The sequence below is a fragment of the Euprymna scolopes genome, chromosome 17 (genome assembly GCF_053919585.1).
Source record: "Euprymna scolopes isolate OS-2025 chromosome 17, ASM5391958v1, whole genome shotgun sequence".
Taxonomy (NCBI): Eukaryota; Metazoa; Mollusca; class Cephalopoda; order Sepiida; family Sepiolidae; genus Euprymna; species Euprymna scolopes.
The window spans coordinates 57,717,150-57,740,365 of NC_136498.1; positions in this window are offsets into that span (position 1 = coordinate 57,717,150).

Below are 23,216 nucleotides of genomic sequence, written 5' to 3' on the forward strand. Positions count from 1 at the left end.
CTTACCCAGGGACTATGAATAGAGTTTTGACGAAGTGGTAGCTGTTATTGTGGAAGTCATTAGAGAGAGTAATAGTCACAGTATTGGACGTAGACTTTTGAAGCATATAAATTACCTACTTCTGTAAATGCACTTTTGTATATATATATACCAGCGACCAGCGTGTTGTCTCAATTATTATCGAAGCTTCAATGCAAAACCCCAGCGACTAGGACTTGAACATATGTAGCACAACATTAGCAACGAGATATTCGAAATAATATAACGGATACGATCGTTGACAATGAATTCTGATTTATTCGTACATGAAAATAAATCAAACTTTCGATGGATACAACGCTTCCAAATAAAACCGGGGTTAATGTTGAATAAAGGTAAGAATAAGCGTTATAGTATCCATGCCAAAAGTCATTCATTGTAGCCATAATCAGAGTATCAGACACAGAAATTTTGTAACATCAGATGAACTTCAATCTATGGTCCCCTCCTCGCCAAACTTCCACGAAAAACACTCGTCTAGCCAAAACCACTATCAATAATTTCTCACACTCTTTATCTGTGTCTAAACCTAAATGTAGATTCCATGAATTAAGCTTCTTTCTTAGAACTGCACGCATATGGAACTGTCTTTCAATTGCCTTCTTTCCAGCTGACTACAATTTGATTGTCTTCAAGTCCAACATAAACAAGTTCTTGATGAATCGCCCCCCCTAAGTAATCCAATTTAAAAAATTCCTACTACTTATGTTTACTACACAATAATCACATTGACTAATGTATAACCATCGGGCCTTGATACGTAGTTACTCCTGTGTAAAATATACTATGCTACGTATATGTAAGTACACTCTTGTAAAGATACCAGCGTGCTGTCTTAATTTTTATTTGCCCTTCAGTGTCTATACACTTGTTATGAAGATTCAAACCTATATCACAACACTGGTCATGAGTTATTTGGAAAAACGTGAACTAAACATGTCGCACAACACTCGCGACAAGGAATTCTGACTTATTCACACATAAAAATATCAAGCTTCTATGCTGAATACACCTGACAATGGAAAATTGAATTTAGGTTGGCTACGATATAACAATTACTACAATTAGAATATTGGATTGTCATTCATCTGTAAAGGAAAAAAAAAACGAAAATCACACGGAAATAACTGGGGAGTTTTCTGCATTTTTTTCCTATTCGAAAACACAAATAAGAATTCATCTTTCGGTAAGAAAAAACTATATATATATATATATATATATATATATATATATATATATATATATATATATATATATATATATATATATCCACAGGCAGACAATTTCGCAGCTCACAAGAGTTATGACAACCAGATGAAGTAGGTTCATTGCAATGTCGGATTTTCGTCGCAGTTTTGCTTAGTTAACAGACTTTATTAGAGTATTCGCCTAGCATGCTTGGTTTTAAAATCCCGATTTCGAATGTGTTCAACTGATGTGTCCAACTTATGAGACTAATGAGGTCGAAACTCAAGTCTTGAGCTTCCGGTTTTTGTGAGCTGCGACGTTGTCTGGCTGTGGAAATAATTGTGTATTCTCTCACATTCTGAAGGTTATATTGCTGATTGCTAGCTAGGTAAGCTTGCTGTGACGGAATCCTTAGTGAGTATAAAATTCCTACTTGTGAGATCGGCTTGAGTTATAGCTGATCCTGCTGGCCAAATCCTTTGTTCGAGAAAAAGTAGGTTCATTCCACTGTCGGATTTTCGCCGCGGTTTGCTTGGTTTGTGTTAGACTTTCTTATATGGGTGGCGATTTGCTCAGTTGGTTGAGTGCTCGTCAGCTTCGGATGTGTCCAACTGATGTGTCCAATTGGTGAGTCCAAATGAGGACGAAACTCGAGTCCTGGTGTTACAAGAAAAGGTCTCCTTTTCTTGTAAGTAAGAAAAACATTAAATAAGTAAAAATAAGATAGGATAGATCGAGAATTGAACTTGGTAAGCTCGGTTCGGAAATAGGTTCAGGAAAGAGATTCAGAAGGAATTCGATTGTTTAGAGATGTTATTGTGAAAAGGAATTTTGATTGTTGAATTCTTTTTATGAAAACAGAATTAAAATAAGGTCAGTTAGAAAAGCGAACAATAGCAAATTTTAATATGTTGGAAAATAAGTCAGGTCGAAAATAGGTTAGAAGAAATGGGATGGACACGTGGGAACCATGTATGTGAGGATCGCGCATGTTCAGGCCACGGGACCGATCGAACACGTTTTTGGCCATGCGATGACGTCATGGCTGAGAAATGAATTCTCAATATAGTTTGCGAGTTTGAGATACAGAAGGCAGAATCGGACAGAGAGCCAGAGTTGGACAGACGGGAGACAGAGCGGATAGTTGTCAGAAGGTAGTTCCCCCTTGGGAAGCGAAGGGTTAGAAAGTTGTAATCATGTAGTGGCCTTGAATTTCTGGATGTCATCAATCATTGACCGGTCGAATGAATAAACGAACATTATCATAATTTTGTAACTGCGTCTTTGTGTTGGTAATTCTTCAACGACTAAAGGTAATGTGAAACAGATCTTTATATGAAATTGTGTCCACTAATCGTTATTAATGAATATTGTGTATAACCCCATCTTAAGTAATGTGTCTCTCCATCTTAAGAAATATGTCTCCTCTTTTGTGTTATAAGAACTGTGCATTTCCTGGTCCCCTCCTCTCACTGTTATACACATGTCGCCGTCTCTCCACAAGATGAACACACGGCTATACGATATATGTCTCTCTATATAAATATGCCACCTATGCAACATTGGGTTTCCGGTTTGTTGACTGTCATGGCTCTTGTGAGTTGCGACCTTCTTTGGCTGTGGAAATAATTTTATACTCTCGCATTCTGAACGTTATATATATATATATATATATATATATATATATCAACAATTACCTACATTTTGAAAGTTGCCACCCAATCGCAACAAAAAAGTCAATCGTATACAGTCAATGCCTGCGCATTAAAAGGATATGTACATACCCATCTGAGTATGACGCACAGGTAGGTATTTTAATCAACCACTTTCTTCGCAGAAACTATCCATTGAAAATATTTAAAGAAGCTATCAACAGAGCATCGCACATTACAATACACAACCTACTAACATACAAAAACAACAAAACATCCACATGAATACCTATGGTATTTCACTTCAATAATAACACAAAACATTTATACAACCCAATGAAACAGATGCTTTAACAATTACAACAGGACCCCACACTCAACACAATATACAATAAACCCCCCATTTGTGCCAAACGAGAGCTCCCCAACTTATATTCTTTACTGACATCAACTCGGATTAACCGCACCATCATATCTCAAGGAAACAAACCTTGCAACAGGCCCAGATGTCTAATATGTGCACATATTAACACTAACAGCACACCTAAAACTTCACCCTCTAAACTGCAGTAGCTCAAATGTAATATATCTGTTATACTGCACCGAATGCACAAAAGGCAATTACGGGAGCGAAACAGGCTTGGAGTTCCGCCTACACCTTAATAACCACAAACATACCATTAGAGACAAATCTACACAGCATTTAGTAAGTATCTATTATAATTTATCTAACCAGACAATAGACAACGTCAGATACATCCTCATAGCATCATATTTTATTACACAACATCGGAGACGAAAATATAAAAAAAAAAACTAATTCTAAAACTCAACGCGCACATTTTAGGCCTTAACAGAAACCTGGGACTACTCAATGACTACAATTTCTATAACACCAAAGATTTTCCATAAATATTTTCCTTAGGACTGAAATGCTAACTCTTTCTGAAATCTTCACATTTTCCCTATTTTTTCCCCTTCTTTATATTTCGGACACATAGGTCTATGTATATGTATGTGTGTGCATATTATGCACGCATATATGCATTCATGCGAGTATATGTGTATATGTATATGAATGTGTATGTACACGTATGTATGTGTATATATATATGTATGTGTATGTATATGTACATTATATGTATATATGTATTATATATCGATGTATTTATATGTGTGCGTGTATATGTCTGTATGTTTTTTTTTCAAAACACATTTTCTTTAAGTGTTAATTTTCTTCATATTACCGTATATGTATATATATGTATATATATATGTGTATTTCTCGCACACCTATACGTCTTTTCCCGTCCCTCTCTCTCGCTCTCTCTCCCTACATTCGCTTATGTAGATTTGTGTATATATGTATAGCTGTCTCTACCTGTAAGTATGTACGCAAACATTTATGTATGTGCATATATATTCATTAGTATATGTATATGTATATATATATATATATATATATATATATATATATATATATATATATATATATATATGCTTGGGTCTATGTGTGTATATGCACATATATATGTATATATTTGTACATGTAAATATTTCTCTGTATTCGTATGTGTATGTAAATATTAATATATAAATAAATGAGAAGAAGCGTTCCGTTTCTCTCTTCAATACAGTTGAATTTGGAAACGACGTTTCCCTTCATTTTTTCGAACGGAAAATAGCGGTTGATTTACAAATGAATTGATAGCGTCCCTCCTCATAACGTCTTATATCGTTTGAATTCTTGTTCTCTCTTGGAATAAATAATATCGTTGGAATTCAAAATATTGGACAGTTAAAGGCGCGTTTCTTCATTTTTATTTACTGTTTAACTTTTAATCTTTCTTTTACATGTGTATATGTACTGTGTGCATGTGTGTATGTGTGTATGTGCGTACTTATTTGCATATGTATTTAAAACTGACGTGGCGCCTTCTCTTGGTTATACCTCCTACTCCTCCTTTCTTTTCTTTTCCCTTTTTCCCCGTGTATGCCCATCACTTTCACTACACTGATGAAGACTAAATGATAGGTTGAAAATATGTACTTGTAAAAAAAGTTTAATATCTTTCATAATATTATTTTGTATTCCTGCACGTCACCAATAGAAAACGAATAAAGAAAAGTTATAAACTTTTATACTTTTCGTATTCTTTTTTAAAAATATATTTTCACATATATATCTATATAATTATAAACCTCAAATGACCTTGTAACGATCTATGTAAACCACTTTCCGGTTTAAGACATCCGGTTGCGCATGACCTGCGCACTGAAATATTAACATTATTATTTCGAAATTATTATTTAACATGGGAAGAGTGGGGTTTAAAATAAGTTAAACGTAATACAGAAATAGCGATGTAAAAAAAAGCGGACAGTATTAACAATTGTTTAGTTGGATAATTTAAACGCGAAAAAAATTGTGACGCTAAACTATTTACGTTATTATTTCGAAATTATTATTTAACATGGGAAGTGTAGGGTTTAACATAACTTAATATAATACAGAAATGAACGATCTAAAAAAAAAGCAGATATATCAAAATTTGAATTTAACTATAATAAGTATTATGGTATCTGTTCAGTGCACATTTCCCTAAATGTATGGTCAATCACTTATAATTCAGTAACTGTAATTAAAAAAAAATCGATTATAATAAACAGAACGACTCATAGGAATCTATCTATATTCTTTTTTCATTTTAATATACTTTCATAGGAATGTTTCTGTTATGCAAAAAAAAAAATTCTTTACGTCAAAAGTGTCACACTCATACATGATTTCCATAGCTAATATAACATACTGACCCAACGGGTCACGGGTAGTTTAGTATATATATATATATATATATATATATATATATATATATATTTCGACTTCTGCTCCTTTATTACTTTCTAACTTACTTATTCACAAACGAAAATAACAAATGCTTATGTTGGACACACCTGGCAACAGAATACTGAATTTATGTTGCATACAACACAAGGATGGCTATGACTAGAATGTTGGATTTAAAAAAGATTTTGTTGGTATGCACTGGCTTTTTTACAAGAAAAATGTGTCAAATATACGAAAACAAACAAGAAAAAACTCCAATCAAAAGAAAAATTAGTATTGATAAAAGAAGTGGGTTTTCTATATAGTACAAAACAAATTTTAAATGAACATTTTGTAATTGAAGTCGTTCGACAGTGAATGATAAAGCAAAAAACATATAAAAAAAAATATCTCAAGTCCTTTTGACACAACCTTGAAAATAAGTTTGAATGAGCTTATTAATTTTCTCGCGTTCAGAGCTAAAGAATTAATCTCCGAGTAGGAGCAGAGAGATTCGACGTTGCCCGTTCAATGAAGATCAACGGATGTTCCACAATTCAAATACGTTTATTGTCATCGAAATTGGTGAAATTGCCCAATGTTTTAACCAAATCGATCTATTGCCTGTTCTAGTAAGGGACTAACCACGATACAGTAGCAGTAAGCTTTAAATACCTCTTCACAATGATGTATTGCACTATACAAAACCTATTGCAGATTTTATAAATTACTTTTATATAATGGTTTGAATTAAAGTTTAAAATGCAAATTTAAGCATCATGCTTCAATTGTATTCGAAACAGAAACGTTCATTTCGTACGCGCTCCTGACTTATTAAAGAATCTTCTGTTGTCTTTATACGGCAAGCCTTTTGCTTTAGCGACGAGAATACTTCTCAAATGCACGTGTGATTATCGCCTGTATGAAAGTGTTAAATTTGGTCAAAATCGGACTGCTTCTTCTTTAATCGAATTTATTTTATATTGATTTTAGGTATTTATTGGAGGCATTCCGAAACAAAACCAACCTAATAACTTTGCGCGGTACATAAAGTACATTCTTGTGAAATTTTGTCAAAACCGGCCGATTTAGGGGACCATAGGAAACAAACCCACACACACAGATACAGACGCATGGACTAATCTGATATATATATATATATATATATATATATATATATATATATATATATATATATATATAATATGAACAAATGATTAATAAAATATGTTAAAAGGCATCTTGAAAAAGAGTTAAAAACATATTTAATTTTAAAAAAGGAAGAACAAGATAAGTTGATATTCCTTAATCCGCGGAGTTTCGAAGAAATACGCTCCTTCTCATCAGAGGGCAGGAATTAGCAAAATGCAGGATCGGATTTTGTATATAAAAGTATTTAATGAAACTACAAGTAAGTCAAAGATCTTACTTGGTTAAAAAAAGGGTGAGGTAAGGGGAACAGGAGGCAAAAGTTAAGTTTAAGTTTACCATTTTGATTACCTTAGTAAACTTATTGTAACTTTTATTTTATATATATATATATATATATATATATATATATATATTTTATAAAGCCCCCCTCTTGGGTAGAGCACTATCGTAAATTATCTTACTCGCTACTTAATTTAGATGAAAAAATGCGAAGCTCGCGGTTTGTTTACAAACAAACGTTTGAGCCCTCTACGAGTGGCGGACGGATGTTTATTTAAATAGATATTCGGACAGTTTAATTGCGGCCACCGATTCCGTAGTCAAGTGGTAGAACTGCCGACTGTCATCACGACGGTTCTAGGTTCGATCCTCGGCTTGGGATAGGTGTTAGTCTAGCGGCACTGATGAGTTGTGAAACAACGAAACAGGTCTGTATGTCGATGACTAAAAATATATTTTATAAAGCCCCCCTCTTGGGTAGAGCACTATCGTAAATTATCTTACTCGCTACTTAATTTAGCTGAAAAAATGCGAAGCTCGCGGTTTGTTTACAAACAAACGTTTGAGCCCTCTACGAGTGGCGGACGGATGTTTATTTAAATAGACATTCGAACAGTTTAATTGCGGCCACCGATTCCGTAGTCAAGTGGTAGAACTGCCGACTGTCATCACGACGGTTCTAGGTTCGATCCTCGGCTTGGGATAGGTGTTAGTCTAGCGGCACTGATGAGTTGTGAAACAACGAAACAGGTCTGTATGTCGATGACTAAATATATATATATATATATATATATATATGTAGTGTTACTAACTGGATTTATTTTAACTACCCAAGCTCTGGTTTTGACACCAAACACGGAGCTAACCCTCCACGTGCTGATGGAGCTATAGATCTTGTAAGGTCATCCATTTAGAAGCAGGAAAACGATGTTAAACCTCTACCACTGACCTTATTGACCACATCACACCAAATGGGGGCAGACCTCCTCAGTTCTCGTCGACAACCTCCCTAGAGCTAGTGACTCAAACAAATCACTGGTTTGCAAACCTAAACTGCTTAAGGAGTAGATAAGCTCTGCCTATTACACAGCCCCCATACTCCTTCTTTTCCTATTAGCCCAGAGCAGAGGTGCAATCACTAGGACTCATAAGAGATGCCTAGTATTTGGCTTTGTTTTCTGACTAGGGCAATAGATGCCATCCCCCACACCTGCCTCATATCCTTCCCCTAAAACTGAACATTTTGTGGGTGCTTGTTTACCATGTACACTAAGATAATTAGACTGGGCAACTTCTGTTTGAAGGTTTGTCTGGCTGCTGTATTCCGACTGATAACATAGAAACCCCAACACTTTGGTAGCGCTTAGAGTGACTGCTTGATCATCAGTTGTATAATATCGGGATGAGTGTAGTGCCATGTTGCGCATAGAAAAGGGACCATGCACTCATCTCTGTTGGGCATTGTTGAGATAACATTCCTGTGGATAACGATTCGGCTAATGGTCTATATTTGTGTGGCATGATGGTAACAATGTACATCTACTTTGCCTAGCACTCCTCACCCTTAACTTAAATTATAAAAATGACAGCTCAATCCAAAATAATGATCAAACCATTTACAAATATCCGTGGACTTGGAACAAACTTAGATGAGTTAAAATTATTTGTCCTAGCAAACTCCCCGGGTATCTTAGCACTAAGTGAAACTAACTTACACGCTTCCATTCCCTCTAATTATTTTTTACGTCTGGTTATCTTCCACGTTGTCGTAAGGATTCTGACAGACACATTCGCAGACTTGTAGTCTATATTCGTAACACCTTCCCCATGACCATTGAATCTAAACTAGAATCAGATGATCATCTCTTTACACTAATTTTTCAACATAGCATTAGCTACCTATTCTTTTTTATCACTCTCCATCGATCAAAGACTGTACTCTAATCAATGCCGTCTCTGGCATCATAGATGTAGCATCTACATCGACGCTAACACTCAAATACATGTATGTGGTGACTTTAATGTCCACCACAGTAATTGGCTTGGCTTCTCCAACTATATTGACAGAGTTGGTAGCATCACACATGATTTTTCTATATCCCATTCGTTCACATACTGCAGATTTATACGGCATAAGTCCAGTACAAATAGACAAAAGTTTATAGAAGCTAGAAGTAATTGTAGGAAGGAAATACCCACAGCCAAGAAAGAATATACCGAAATCACCAGAAAACTCATTGATGCATAAAAATTATTCTGGAAAATCTATAATTGTGTAGTAAATAATGGGAAATCAGCAATTCCCCCACTATCCAACAATCTTGAACTTGTTTGCATAGCAACCAAGAAGGCTAATCCACTCGTCGGTTTGCCTCAAACTCTACTTTGAACCCAGCCAACAACTCCCTCACAGATTTTCCTCTGCAGACAGAAACCACACTAGATGATCTGAAAATCACCTCTTCTCAAATACATCATATCATAAAACTCTTAGGCACCTCAAAAGCATGTGGACCTTCCTCATCTCGGCTGTATTATTAAAAACATCATCCGTTTAGGTTGATCCTGTTCTCTTTAAACTTTTCAACAAATGTATTTACGAATCTTGCTTTCTTTACTATTGGAAAACTGCTTTTGTAGTACCAGTTTACAACAATTCTGTCGAGAGAACTGACCCATTAAATTATCACTCCATTAACCCCCTCCCTGTTTTTCACCAAAATATTTGAGTCCATAATTAATCAAGCTATAGGCCTCACCTTACAGTTGCTAAACTAATGTCTGACCATCAATATGGATTTAGGCAAGCCCGTTCTATTGCAAATATTCTAACTGTAATATCTGAATGCATACCCCGTGCACTAGAAAAAGTAGAGAGGAGAAGTCAGTAGCCCTAGATATATGTAAAGCCTTTGACAAGGTATGGCATGATAGTCTTCCCATGAAAATCAGATCCTATGGTATTACTGGACGAATACTTAACATAATAAAATCATAATAAATCAGATTGTCCTCGATGGTTGTACTTCTAAACAATGATATAAATACGAGTGTGCCTCAGGAGGCGATCCTTGGATCTTTAATATTCCTCGTTGCGAAAATATTTGACTCCATAATTAATCAAGTTCAGAGCTGCTAAATTTCTGTCCAACCAACAATATAGGTTTAGGCAAGCCGTTCAACTACAAATTTGATAAATAAGTAAATAAGTAAAATAAAAATAATGTATTTTATCATTATCTATTTTTAGACTCCATTTTATCACCTCCTATTCTTATTTTTAGACACCATCTTTTAAGTTACTGCGCTATTTTATCCCAATTCAATTATTTCTAATTAAAAAAAAAAGATTCTTTCGTAATCTCGTGTCATTTTATTTATTTAATCTATCACCGCTATATTTCCAAATACAATTTTTAATCTCTACGATATTTTATCTTTTAGACGTAATCCACTACACTAGTTTACTCTAATTAGTTCTTCTCTCATAAAATGTATATACATGTATATATGACATCTAATTTACATAAGGAAAACACGCTGCTCTCCCCCATCATTATATATAGCCCCAATCCTCCGACTCTCTCGTCAATGACCATCCCTCTTGAAGAAGCCTGCATAAATCGGGCGAAACGTTGAGTATCCAGGTCCTTCCACCTCCATTTTATTTCATATCGTCGGATTTAATCCAGCTCAACAATCATATATATATATATATATATATATATATATATATATATATATATATATATATATATATATAAAGCTGAATGTGTGTGTGCGTGTGTGTGTTTGTATGTGTCTGGTCACGAATAGGCTCCTATATGGTTGACTATTTTAAAAAACTGATTATATATAATAATAGAAGACGTATCGTGACACAGGAAATGATATGTTTGATCTGGCAGAACGGTGGTTCATTAAAATTGTGGGGTCTGCGTTCGCGCCTGGTCCACAAAGTATGAAAATAAAAAAAATAAAAATTAAAAAAAAAACGTTTACAAGTGTTTTTGATATAAATGTACATAAGAATACTTTGATAAGTATGTTTTAACTTAAATAGGAATGGTATAATAAAATTGCTGGGTCTGCATTCGCGCCTGGCCTCAATAGAATGGAAATACGCACACACTTTAATAAAGACTTTTCACATCTATCTGCGTAAGTATACTTTGATAATTATGTTTCAGTTTGAAGAAATATGGTATAATAAAATTTTGAGGTGTTCATTCTCACATGACCTCCATAGAATGGAAATGTGTTATAATATAGATCCACAGAATATTGTGATAAGTGTTTCACTGTTAACACAGTATGGTATAATAAATTATGGGGTTTATCTATTCTATTTTCACTTTCATCATATTTTGCATTGGTTTTGATACCCCAAAATTCAATCCAAAGTTACAACCCTTCCTATTCATAATCTATCATCTATAAATATAAACGCGAAAATGTACGTATGTAAGTATGTGTATTCGCTTTTTCTGTATGTCTACAAAGGGCTTTTTTCATAGAAGCGGTCGGTCGGTTCACAACATTTTAAAACTTTTTTATCACATATAAATCGTAATATCTCAGAGTTAACAACGAAGCTCGCCTGTCTATTTAATTTGCTCGATTTCGGGAAGATAAATATTCAACATTTGTCGCTCACCGAATGTTGATTAGTCTTTTTCCTATTACATCTTGGGAAAATATAAATCCTGGAGTCAAACTTGACTTCATTAACTCATTAAAACGGGCACCTGCCAAATCCAAGTAATTAAATAAATTCAAACGCGTTCCCGTTAGCATCTCGCGGTGGGGCAATCGTTAACGTCGCACGTTTTTTTTTTTTTTTCACACTTTAATTTACAACTTTGCCTCAACGGTTCGGGTTCGATCCTCATACTTACCTACCAAAACATTTTTAACCCCCCACCCCCGGAGTTTCCACACACACCTCCAAACACCCGGCCAACGCCGGCTACCCATCGCTAGTACTTTCATAAATCAAAGTCCATTTTCTGTAGGCTGTTTTTGAACCCAGTCAACGACGGGTACTTTTGCTAGTATATATATATATATATATATATGTGTGTGTGTGGGTGTGTGTATGTGTGTGTGTATGTGTGTATGTGTGTGTGTGTGTGTGTGTGTGTAATGTGTGTGTGTGTGTAAATACCACATAATAAATCCTATTCTTTAGTATGTATATTTAGTTGTCCATTTGTTTGTAACCAGTTGACAATTATGTCCATGCCTGTAGAGAATCGATCTCTCTGATTCAATTACTTACTTATTCAATTATCAGAGTAATTCAATTAGTCTAATCTCTTTCAAAAAGTTAACCTTGCTTGTTACAAACGCGCCTGCCTGCCTTCACGTGTAATGGCGATTATTCAGATCGTATCGTTTTACAAGACGTTTTCTTTCTATGGTTACGCTTTTTACTGCAAAATGTCTGTCAGGATATTATCTCTCTCTTTCTCTCTCTCTCTCCCTATCTCTCTTTCTCTATCTTTCTTTCTCTCTCTCTCTCTCTCTCTCTCTCTCTCTCTCTATCTCTATCTCTCTCTCAGTGCCATGAAGACTTGTTCTTCCTATTTATTTTCCCATCTTCCTGGCCGTCATGGTGTAATTGCCAGATTCTTCGCATGATTATTTTCGTCCACGTACTGTCTTTTCTTTCTCGTCCTTGCACTACCATTATTCTAACAGCGTCTCCCTCCACCATGCACAAAAAAACGCCTTGTCCAAATGCTTACGATTACTATCGTTTCTCTAATCATACTTTTAACCTTTTCAATTATTTACGCAACGTATTCATGAATGATTTCACTGTTTTCCTTTTTTGAGACACACGTTTGTTCGATTGCGGTTATGCTTTGAACATATAAGTTCGAACTGCAATATCCATTCTAGTTTGGGTTTATAATTGTAAACATCTGAAACACATCTTAATACGAAGATACGTACATGATTGAAATATGTTGCACCTAGCTCTGAAAGCGTGCCCTCAGTCCGTTTTTACTACTATCTCACAAGGACATGTTACGCTTTCCTGCACCCCATTGAGTCCTCAAGTACTCAATAACAAATTCTTAACATTTAATGAGATGTTATACAACACATTCTCTTGTAGATCAAATAAATATTGTTAATGTTCACCATTCTTCTTATTCATCTCATTCACCCTCCGGCATACAAATGAATTTTATTATCAGAATTCTATCTTCCTAGATCATCGTTTGTATTACTTGAGTGATGTAATGTTTGTCTCTCTCACTCCTTAACTAGATGGCCTATTCTCTTCCCTGCAGCCTCTTTCTCACAGAAGAGATGTTGTGACTATGTCTCTGCTTTATCCTTATTTTCATGGCAAGTGCTCGTCTGAGCTCTAATCTATGGCCTTCCTCGCCAAATATTCACGAGAATCACTCGTCTGGCTGAAAACACTCTAAAAAATTTCCTCAATCTTTATCTGGGCCTAAACCTAAACGTAAATCCCATGAACAAAACTTTTTTCTTAGAACTGCCTTCCGTTTGCTTGTTTTCCCGCTGACTACATATGTCTTCATGTCAAAGGTAAACAAGTTCTTGGTGAGCTATTCCATTTAAGTTTACAAATTTACCGAATTTCCATTAGTAACGATTACTATATTGTCCGATTGACTACTGTACACTCTTTTACCCTTATCCTCGAGTGGCCTAGATGTGTGGACGTAGAGCAATCTTAATCACTACCAGGAAAATAACTTAAGGGAGATATTTACGTTGACACTGAATTGTTTATTGCATTGCTGAAGGAAACAAAGATATATAACAAAATATAAACAAACATTAACATTCAACAACCATCTCATCTTAAAATCAATGTCCACAATAAATAACCCAAAAGTTGATATACCTTAAAACAAAACAAACCAATCAATATTGAATTATGAGATAAATAGTACTCGTTGCTTATTATAATCAGATAAAACAGAGGACTGGTGCTTATGCGGTTCTTCCAGCATCTCAACTTCCATATGTATTGTAGAAAAACAACATTTCGCAGCAAGAAACACATCGACAATTTACTTCAGAGAATTTCAGTAACGTTGTCATTTAGTTCCTCAAATTCCACAACATAGTAAACATGGAGTTTCACAAATGTTCTGGCAAACGGAAGCCTCCAACAAATAATCAAGGATTATTCCAACTGGCCAACCATTATCCTGGTTTATATGGACGTGGAATTTGCTGAGATTGTGATATTGTTGGAAAATTTAAAAGTAGTGGCCATTAAAAAATTATCTGAGAAAGGAGTAATATGAAATACTCCTGTGTTTTGAAAGTAATTTTAAATTAATCTTTAAATACTACATTTATTTTGATTTGTATCTACTCCAAGTTTCTAAAAATATTTAAAAAAATACTATTAATAATTAGCTAGGACCGCACATCAGCAATTTCGTTTAAGAGGTTGAATATAATAAAGTTTGATAATCCCTGACAGTCGACTTGGTTTGGCCACACTGAAAGGAGAGATTCTTCGATAAAATAAACTGCAGAAATCTTGAGGGTGATAGTTCAGATGAAAGTTGGACGACATACAAAACATCAACAAGGATGTTCGACGATATAGCATTTTGATGGAACCAATCGATTATCAAGACCAACAAGGGACTAAAAAATGCTAAAACGTTGACGACGACAATGATGACGATGATGGTGACAACTGTACTGATAACGAGAAGAATGATTATGCTGATGATGATGATGATTATGATGATGATTGTATCTACATAAATTTTAAATGGCCAAGTAATCTGTTTTACATTTTATTGCATTTATTAACAATATGATGCAATTATGAAATAAATAGTCTTTTTGTGTAAACTATGCGACAAAACTATTATCATTGCTAAGGAGATTATCAATTTCTTGGTGAACCAAATTGGCACGATTAAGTATTACAGAGTGACGCTTATTTTTAGTGCGTTCATCAAATTCACATATTCATCACAAACACGTATATGAATTAGATGGCAAAATTTACATTATACAAGATTATTGTTAATAATATAATAATAATAAGAAGAAGAAGAAGAAGAGAAAAACAATAATGTAGAAAGAAATATATTTATTATTTCTAGTAAAGATGAAGATGAAGATAGAAAACATATGTCAGAATAGGAATAAATGAATTTTTGAATGAAATGAAAATAGAATAAATATTTAGAATCTTTTGAGATGATGAATTTGTGTATTTTATTTATTTATTTGCGGACTGTTATCCTCAGCTTCATAGTTGTTTTTTTTTTCAACATGTTTCGGCCAGCCAATCATCTGGCCTTCTTCAGGTAGTAAACTGCGATGAGATAGGAATGCTGAGTTTCATAACTGCATCACCAGTAATTACTGCCTTCCATAGTTGTTGTTGTCTCATCACGTTTTGGCCAACTAATCCTCTAACCTGCTTTGGGTAGGATTGGAACAACAAATTCCATGAACAAATCTTCTTTCTTAGAAGTTCCCACATGTGGAACTCCGTATCACGAGTCTGAATTCCAGACGACTACAAAAATTTTGTCTTCATGTCAAATTTGAACAAGATCTTTTTGATCTGTCCTTTTAAAATAATCAAATTCTACACAATTTGCACCACTACAAATAACCAGACCTTCTTTTCATTAATCCTTATCCTCGAATGGCCTCCAGATCTTGATAAAGGCTGACTCCCTTATATATATATATATATATATATATATATGTGTGTGTGTGTGTGTGTGTGTGTGTGTGTGTGTGTAAGAGAAAGAAAATTAAAACTGTAACTTGAAAATTACAATCGAATTTATTGTTGGACTGAATACCCCCAAAAATAAATGACAATTTGTAAATTGTTTTTTAGAGTAGTCAGTCGAACAATATCTTTGAATGTAAAGTTCAACTTACAGTTTTAATTTTCCTTCTCTTATAATAAGCTCAATACTCTGTTATGTATTGAGCTTTTTAATTTGGTTGGGATTAAAGTATCTATATATAAATCTGGTATTTATATTAGATTGGAGTTTACCATTGCTTATATCATATATTATTATATAACACTGCACCTTTTTCATTTCATTTTATATATATATATATATATATATATATATATATATATATATATATATATATAAGCCTGAGGAGTCCTACAGGGAATGAAACGCGGAATATTCAGTATAGCTTAATCGCCATATATATTGCATAAATTACTAACTAGCTCTACCTACGTATTGAGCACTTTTGAAGTAAATACTTAAAGTTTACGCATAAATCTATACTTTCGTATATTAATTTTATATGAGTAAATTAAGTAGTGATATATATATATATATATATATATATATATATATATATATACATCGTAAGTAAAAAATTCTAGTATCACAAGCATATTTATATAACAATAATATTATTTTGTTGGTTTGAAAAATAATATGAATGTTATATTACTATATTTGTTGTATTGGAATTGTTTACTGACGATGTATATTCTCTGAAAATGCAACTTTATTTTTATTAAGCTTGAATAAATGTGGCAAGTGTTTAAAATAACTTTATTGAATATATGCATCATAGTATATATCATTTGTTATTTAAACGTATATTTGCATGCATAAATGTATTTAAAATATCGCAGGTCTTTTAATTGCGCTTAGTAATATCTAATTAATGAAGCTTGTGTAATATTATTTTTTTAAATGTAAGCTTCCTTGAATGTTAACAATTATAATGCTAACATAATAATTCGTCAATCTTATGGTGGAAGCTCTATTAATGTCTATTTCAAAGTCATCTTTCATATATTGGCGTCTATGTTTGAACTACGCCTCTGAAGTAGATATCAAGTGATACCGCCATAGGCTTGATAAATTCTTTGAACATATGCACATCGATAGTATTGTTATATTCTGGGTGATATAAAGATGACGTATATTCTGTATTGTTGTTGTTGTTCGTCTTAGGAAGAGTCTTAGTGTTTTATCTAGAGAATGGGTAATTCTACTACATGATCACCGGATTGAATGTTTGTTACCTTGCCGTATCATAAAGGATTGAGTGTTTGATTATCTTATCAGAGTTAATGCCGTTGTGTGTGTGACATGCATTTTCACATACCTTCTGCGTCTTGTTGGCCCATCTGAAACATCTCGTCTGGGAGGGAGACTGGTACCTGTTTTTGGAGACGAAGATTAATTTGACTCGAAGACAAGAAATTGGTTCGATAGTTTTTTATTCACCTTCCAGATCGATCGCAGAAGAATGGAACGTGACTTTGGCCTGGTTGGTTACTTCTTCAAGGTCTTATTTCTACCACAAGGTCTTATTTCTACCACGTCAGCGTTCGTCCCCCCAGCGAAGGGAAGGAGACAACGGCGAAGCCGACGCTCTCTTCCAAGTCCAACCAAATCTCACCGATTCAGCTAACCTGATCACATGACACACACGCAATCCGATCCGCTATTCTTGACTTCCGGTCAACGTGTCTACACTATAACTCACACTCCTCCCCCCCTCTCTCTCTCTCTCTCTTTCTCTCTTGATCCATTCTATAACATTCCAACTATCCTTATTTTCAAAAAATGTACGCATTTATAAATTCTAGTACACTTTTTTATATCTACACAACTCTTGGCTAAGAATGATCAGGCTAAAATAAACTCCTTTAGTCAGCCCTTTTCCAACTGACTTCATAATTTTATTTTTTAGAACAGAATCTCTATCTGATCCCCCTGGCATATTCCTTTTGGGTGTAGGGTAGCACTTCCTATAACTCACGTCAGCTGCTTCATCCAGCCACCCTTATGCCGTAAACTGGAGGTCTCACTTTACCTCTTTCGAAATTGACGATTTCTTTCCTGCCCAAAGTGCCCTGATTGTATCCTTTGCCCGGTTATTCTATTAAGTATGGCTTTGTTTTCATTTTGTAACTGTCTTTTCTTTTCTGGGACATCTCAAAGCTCATAATTAATCTTCGTGGTTGGCTTCCAAAGTTTAAGATATACCTTTTTTATCACACTGACTAACTTGGATTTCCTTGCTTGGACTCTTGGAATTTTGACGAAGATTTAGAGAATATCACCCTTAATTAACTCCCAACTTTGTGGCAAGATTCCTATTTGCGCCTAATCTAGCTATGGCCCGATTTTTGTGATTATTCTTTTCTCTTATCAGAGTTTCCAAGATCCAACAAAGATATCCCACATTCATGCATCTTTAAAAAATATAAGGTTATATCTTCTTACGTACCTACAGTATATTTTACTTTTATCTCGCCTCATTAAGCTATATGTGATTTTCCTACGGTACTGCCTCCCATATAGGTCCCTGGTACCCTTAAGGATTCTCGTATCCTCTCCACGACTGTCTCTAATTAATTAAGCCAAGTCTTACCTCCTGCTTGGAATCGTCACGTGCGACCAGTTTTTTTTCAAGCACTTAATTACCACAGGGTCCATCTTATTCTTCTACGGGCAACTTAATGCTTACCCGGCAAGTTACTATTCTTGCGAAAAATATTTATGAACTTTAAAAAATATAAAAAATAATTTATTAAGAAAAGAAAATCTCTCTTTTGGCTTATCACATCTGTAAAAACTTCTCCAAACTACCTGCTTACGTAATTGCTATTTTGGACCCCTCTCTAAAATTCTAATTATTTTAAGCCAACCATATCCAGTATCATCTTATTTTTTCCTAAATCATTTCATATCTAATATGTATACCTAATAATGACTATGCATTCGAAGAAAAATCCCACGAAAAAAAAGAACGACACAAAAAAATATTCTACACCCATTTCGAAAATTAGAATAAATATCAACTGCAACTTTAACTCTTTCAAAACTTAAGAACTAGTTGACCCTTATTCAACCCAGTAATGTCTCTTTTTTCTTACACTGCTTAAATCTTATTTCTTTTTCTTATTCCCAATTTAATTATTAATATTATTATTATTATTATTATTATTATTATTATTATTATTATTACTTAATTAACAACATGTACATACTTATTAAATTTTTTATTATTTAAATAAACCCACAAGGCAAATATTCACTCCTCCTCCATCCGGCGAAAAAAATACATGTCATGAACAAGAAAATCCCGCACAATACCGATTCGAGAAAAGCGTCAATTATATAAAAAATAAAAAAAATTCTTATAAAGATTGACAAAGTCTCATCTTACCAATAATAACACTCCAAATAACAAAACACAGTTTTGTGGAAACCCAATTTTTGTCCACGTCATCAATTCTGAGGTTGGCTACATCACCTTTACCACCTCACAGAATATAAAAGAAATAATAATAACATCACAGTCGTTTACAAAAAATCCATAGACATTTATAATTACAAAAAAATGACTCACTTATAAACTTCCAGACAATCCTTCACAAAACAAAAGTTCAAATCGATGGAAACTAAAATTGTCCACGTCATCCAACACTAGTTTTTTTGTTAAAATAATTTTTTTTTAAATCACATTTTATTTATCCGAGTGATTATTATTATGGCCTCTTCTGCCATTTTCTAAAAAACATACATTTTAACATAAAACAGTTTACACACCAGAAAAAATCCCTAAGAAAAAAACCCCGCACAATTAAAGAAAAAACATTCACTTTAGCAGAAACTATCCCTTATTTGTTTACAAAAAGACACCGACGTTTACAGTCTAGAATTGCAACATTTTAAATGTATATAATTATGTATTCTAACTCATAACAAATATTTCTGATTGACGTATTCTCTCTGGTACTGTGAAAGCTTTCACCAAACTGTCACTAAGGTTCATGTTTCTTTTCTATTTCTTTTTTTTCTGTTTTACACATTGGCTGCATGTTCAAAATCACCAATTTATTATCAGTATGTCGATTGATATATTTTCTTTTTCAATTTCTTCTGTTTATTTTTCTACACCATAACGTTAATATTTTTTTCTTTCTGTGTTTTTAATTTCCATATTCAAAATCAACGATTCGTTATCTGTATGTCGATCGAGCTATCATTTTTTTCTTATTTCTTCTTAATTTAGCATATAAATATAACTATACATAATTCTAATGTGTCTATTTTTCTTCTTTTTTTCGTGGCGTCTATATTTTGTTTTTTTTTCATATTGGTTCAATGAAAGGACCCTACGTTGTTTTATTAATCTTTTCCTCTTTTATGTCTAGTCTACAATATTTTTTCCTTTTCGTTGTGTCTATATAATATATATCTTTTAATTGTATGGTAACCTACAGACTCGTGTTTTTTCACACTCTTGTATGAGTTCCCTGGTTCACGTACGCCAAACTGAGTGTTTGTTATATAAATTCTTGGAACATATGCACATCGATAGTATTGTTATATTCTGGATGGTATTGAAATGACGTATATTCTGTATTGTTTTTGTTGTTCGTCTTAGAAAGAGTCTTAGTGCTTCATCTAGAGACAGGGTACATTCTACTCCATGAGCACCAAATTGAGTGTTTGCTACCTTGTTGTATCATAAAGGATTGAGTGTTTGATTATCTTATCAGAGTTAATGTCGTTGTGTGTGTGACATGCATTTTCACATACCTTCTCCGTCTTGTTGATCCATTTAGAACATCTCGTATGGGAGGGAGACTGGTACCTGTTTTTCGGGAGGAAGATTCATTTCACTCCAAGACAAGAAATTGGTTCGATAGTTTTTTTTATTCACCTTCCAGATCGATCGCAGAAGAATGGAACGTGACTTTGGCCTGTGTGGTTTATTCTTCAAGGTCTTATTTCTACCACGTTAGAGTTCGTCCCCCCAAGGAAGGGAAGGAGACAACGGCGAAGCCGTCCGCTCTCTTCCAAGTCCCAACCAAATCTCACCGATTCAGCTAACCTGATCACATGACACACACGCAATCCGATCAGCTGATCTTGACTTCCGGTCAACGTGTCTACACTATAACTCACACTCCTCCCTCCCTCTCTCTCCCTCTCTCTCTTGAGAGAATAGTATCAGTGAGCATAGTCGGATTGATACCGTATTCATTATCTTCCAAAATACAAACAAAGCAATCGTTAATAAAATTCACAATAATTTCTAATATCCATTTATATTCGGTAAAAATAAACTTTTGTCTATATCTAACTTGTCCACCAAGTTTAAGTCATGAATTTGCAAGAGTTTTTGTGTTATCAACATTCAATGATGTATGTGGGCACTTTAGTGATCGTCTGATCAGTAGTAGGTATCTTTTTTTTCACTCCAAAGGCTACTTAATTGGCACTTAATCGTAAATGGCTACTATTAAGGATTGCGTCTAATTGGGGGATGTGAAGAATTGAGCAGCAAGATCATATTACATTTAAACCTCTGCAGGTTAGTACAGTCAGGGGCGCAGGAAAAAAGAGAGAGGATTCCAAACTCTTGCAGACTGAACAAAGAAAGAGTAGGCCTTTCAGTATCTAAGGATTACAACAGGGTGGGATTTTGCAGCTTATCAGGTTAGTCGGAAGTGTTACGAGTGATCCTAAATGAGCCTCACACTTACTGGACCTTAAACCTCTCTAGATTTTTATCTGTTCGGTCATCTAAAAAGTAATGTCTATCCGGATTATTCCCAGAAATAGATCTGGTGTTCATGTGATTGTAAAAATTAGAAATGAATGAAGTTCAGGAAACTTTAGCTATTACTTACCAACAAAGAGTTACGTCAGTCGAAGAAAGAAAGAGTTCATCAGTCATATATGCTGATGTACAGACGTGAAACCTGATCAGTGAGGGCTGACGACATGAGAAATGACATGAGAATATGAATGTAATTTGAGCTTTACAAAAATGTTTACATTTGATCACTCTAGAGGAAGATTAAGTATAGAGGGTATGAGGAGATGTGTGCAGAACAGGAGACTTTGTTACTATGGTCACGTTAAAAGGTTGGGTGAGAATATTTTGGTTATTCGATTGAGAACAGTTGAGGTAGCAAGGTCAGTTGTCAGAGGAATCTGAAGTAAAATATTTGAGGAAGTGATAAAGATAGGCTTTAAAATTCTAGATAAATGAATTATTTGGATTATCCAGAATATGGTTTTGATCTTCAGGTGTATCATGTCAAAATTAATAATATCTTCGTCGAACTTGGGAATCTTTTTGTACAACTCAAGAATCTGCATTGAATTTTAAACAAAACCCATTATTTAATCGACGAAGGTTATGTTGTTGAACCATCAGTCATGACTGGGTAGAAGTCATAAGTAGTCCGTAATTGTATTTTAGTGTCGCCTGCACTGAGAATTTTATCGTCGACCTCTGGAAGAGTGTAACTTACGACTGAATTTTATCAAGTACTTTATCCAGTATGCCACGTGTTCGCAAGGTACAAGTAAGGGAAGACCACAGGTTGCATAAACCAAAATGTGTGAATAGCACTCAAGATAAGAACAGAAGTCCGAATAATCCAAATAATATGAATTATAAATCCCCATCTAAAAATTTAACAGCAGATTAGTTTGGGATTCAAGTTCTAAAGGCTGTCTAATATATATTCGGCATGTAAAAGGAACGTAACGCCGCCGATGATGATGATGATGATGATGATGATGATGATGATGATGATGATGATGATGATGATGATAGCAAAGGTATTCATCGCAGCCCAAATAAAGGCAGTGTAAAGAAATGAGCGTTCCACAGTTATTGACAATTTTAAATGTTATTTCTAGGAGCACTTAGCATTGAACCGTGATCAAAGTAAACTTCAAAAAAGTCATCCAACAGAGACGTAATGGCGACCCAGTGGTTAACGGTTCCTGTTGACAACCTGGGTGTGCAAAGTTCGAAACAAGTTCGTCCCACAGAAACACTGTAAGTTAAGTACGTTGGCAACCTTCTCATGGTCCTTCCCTTAAGTGCTCGAAATCCCTCTAGAAATAATTCTTCCCAGTAAAAATGTCATTAATGTAATCGTTAGTGCTATGACAAGGCAACATTTTTTTCATTACTTTGACTCTCGAGTATATATCAGTTAATATTTTTAAAATGCCACTAATGTAATAATTAACAAAATCCACCGTCTTTTCTATAATCCAATCACATTT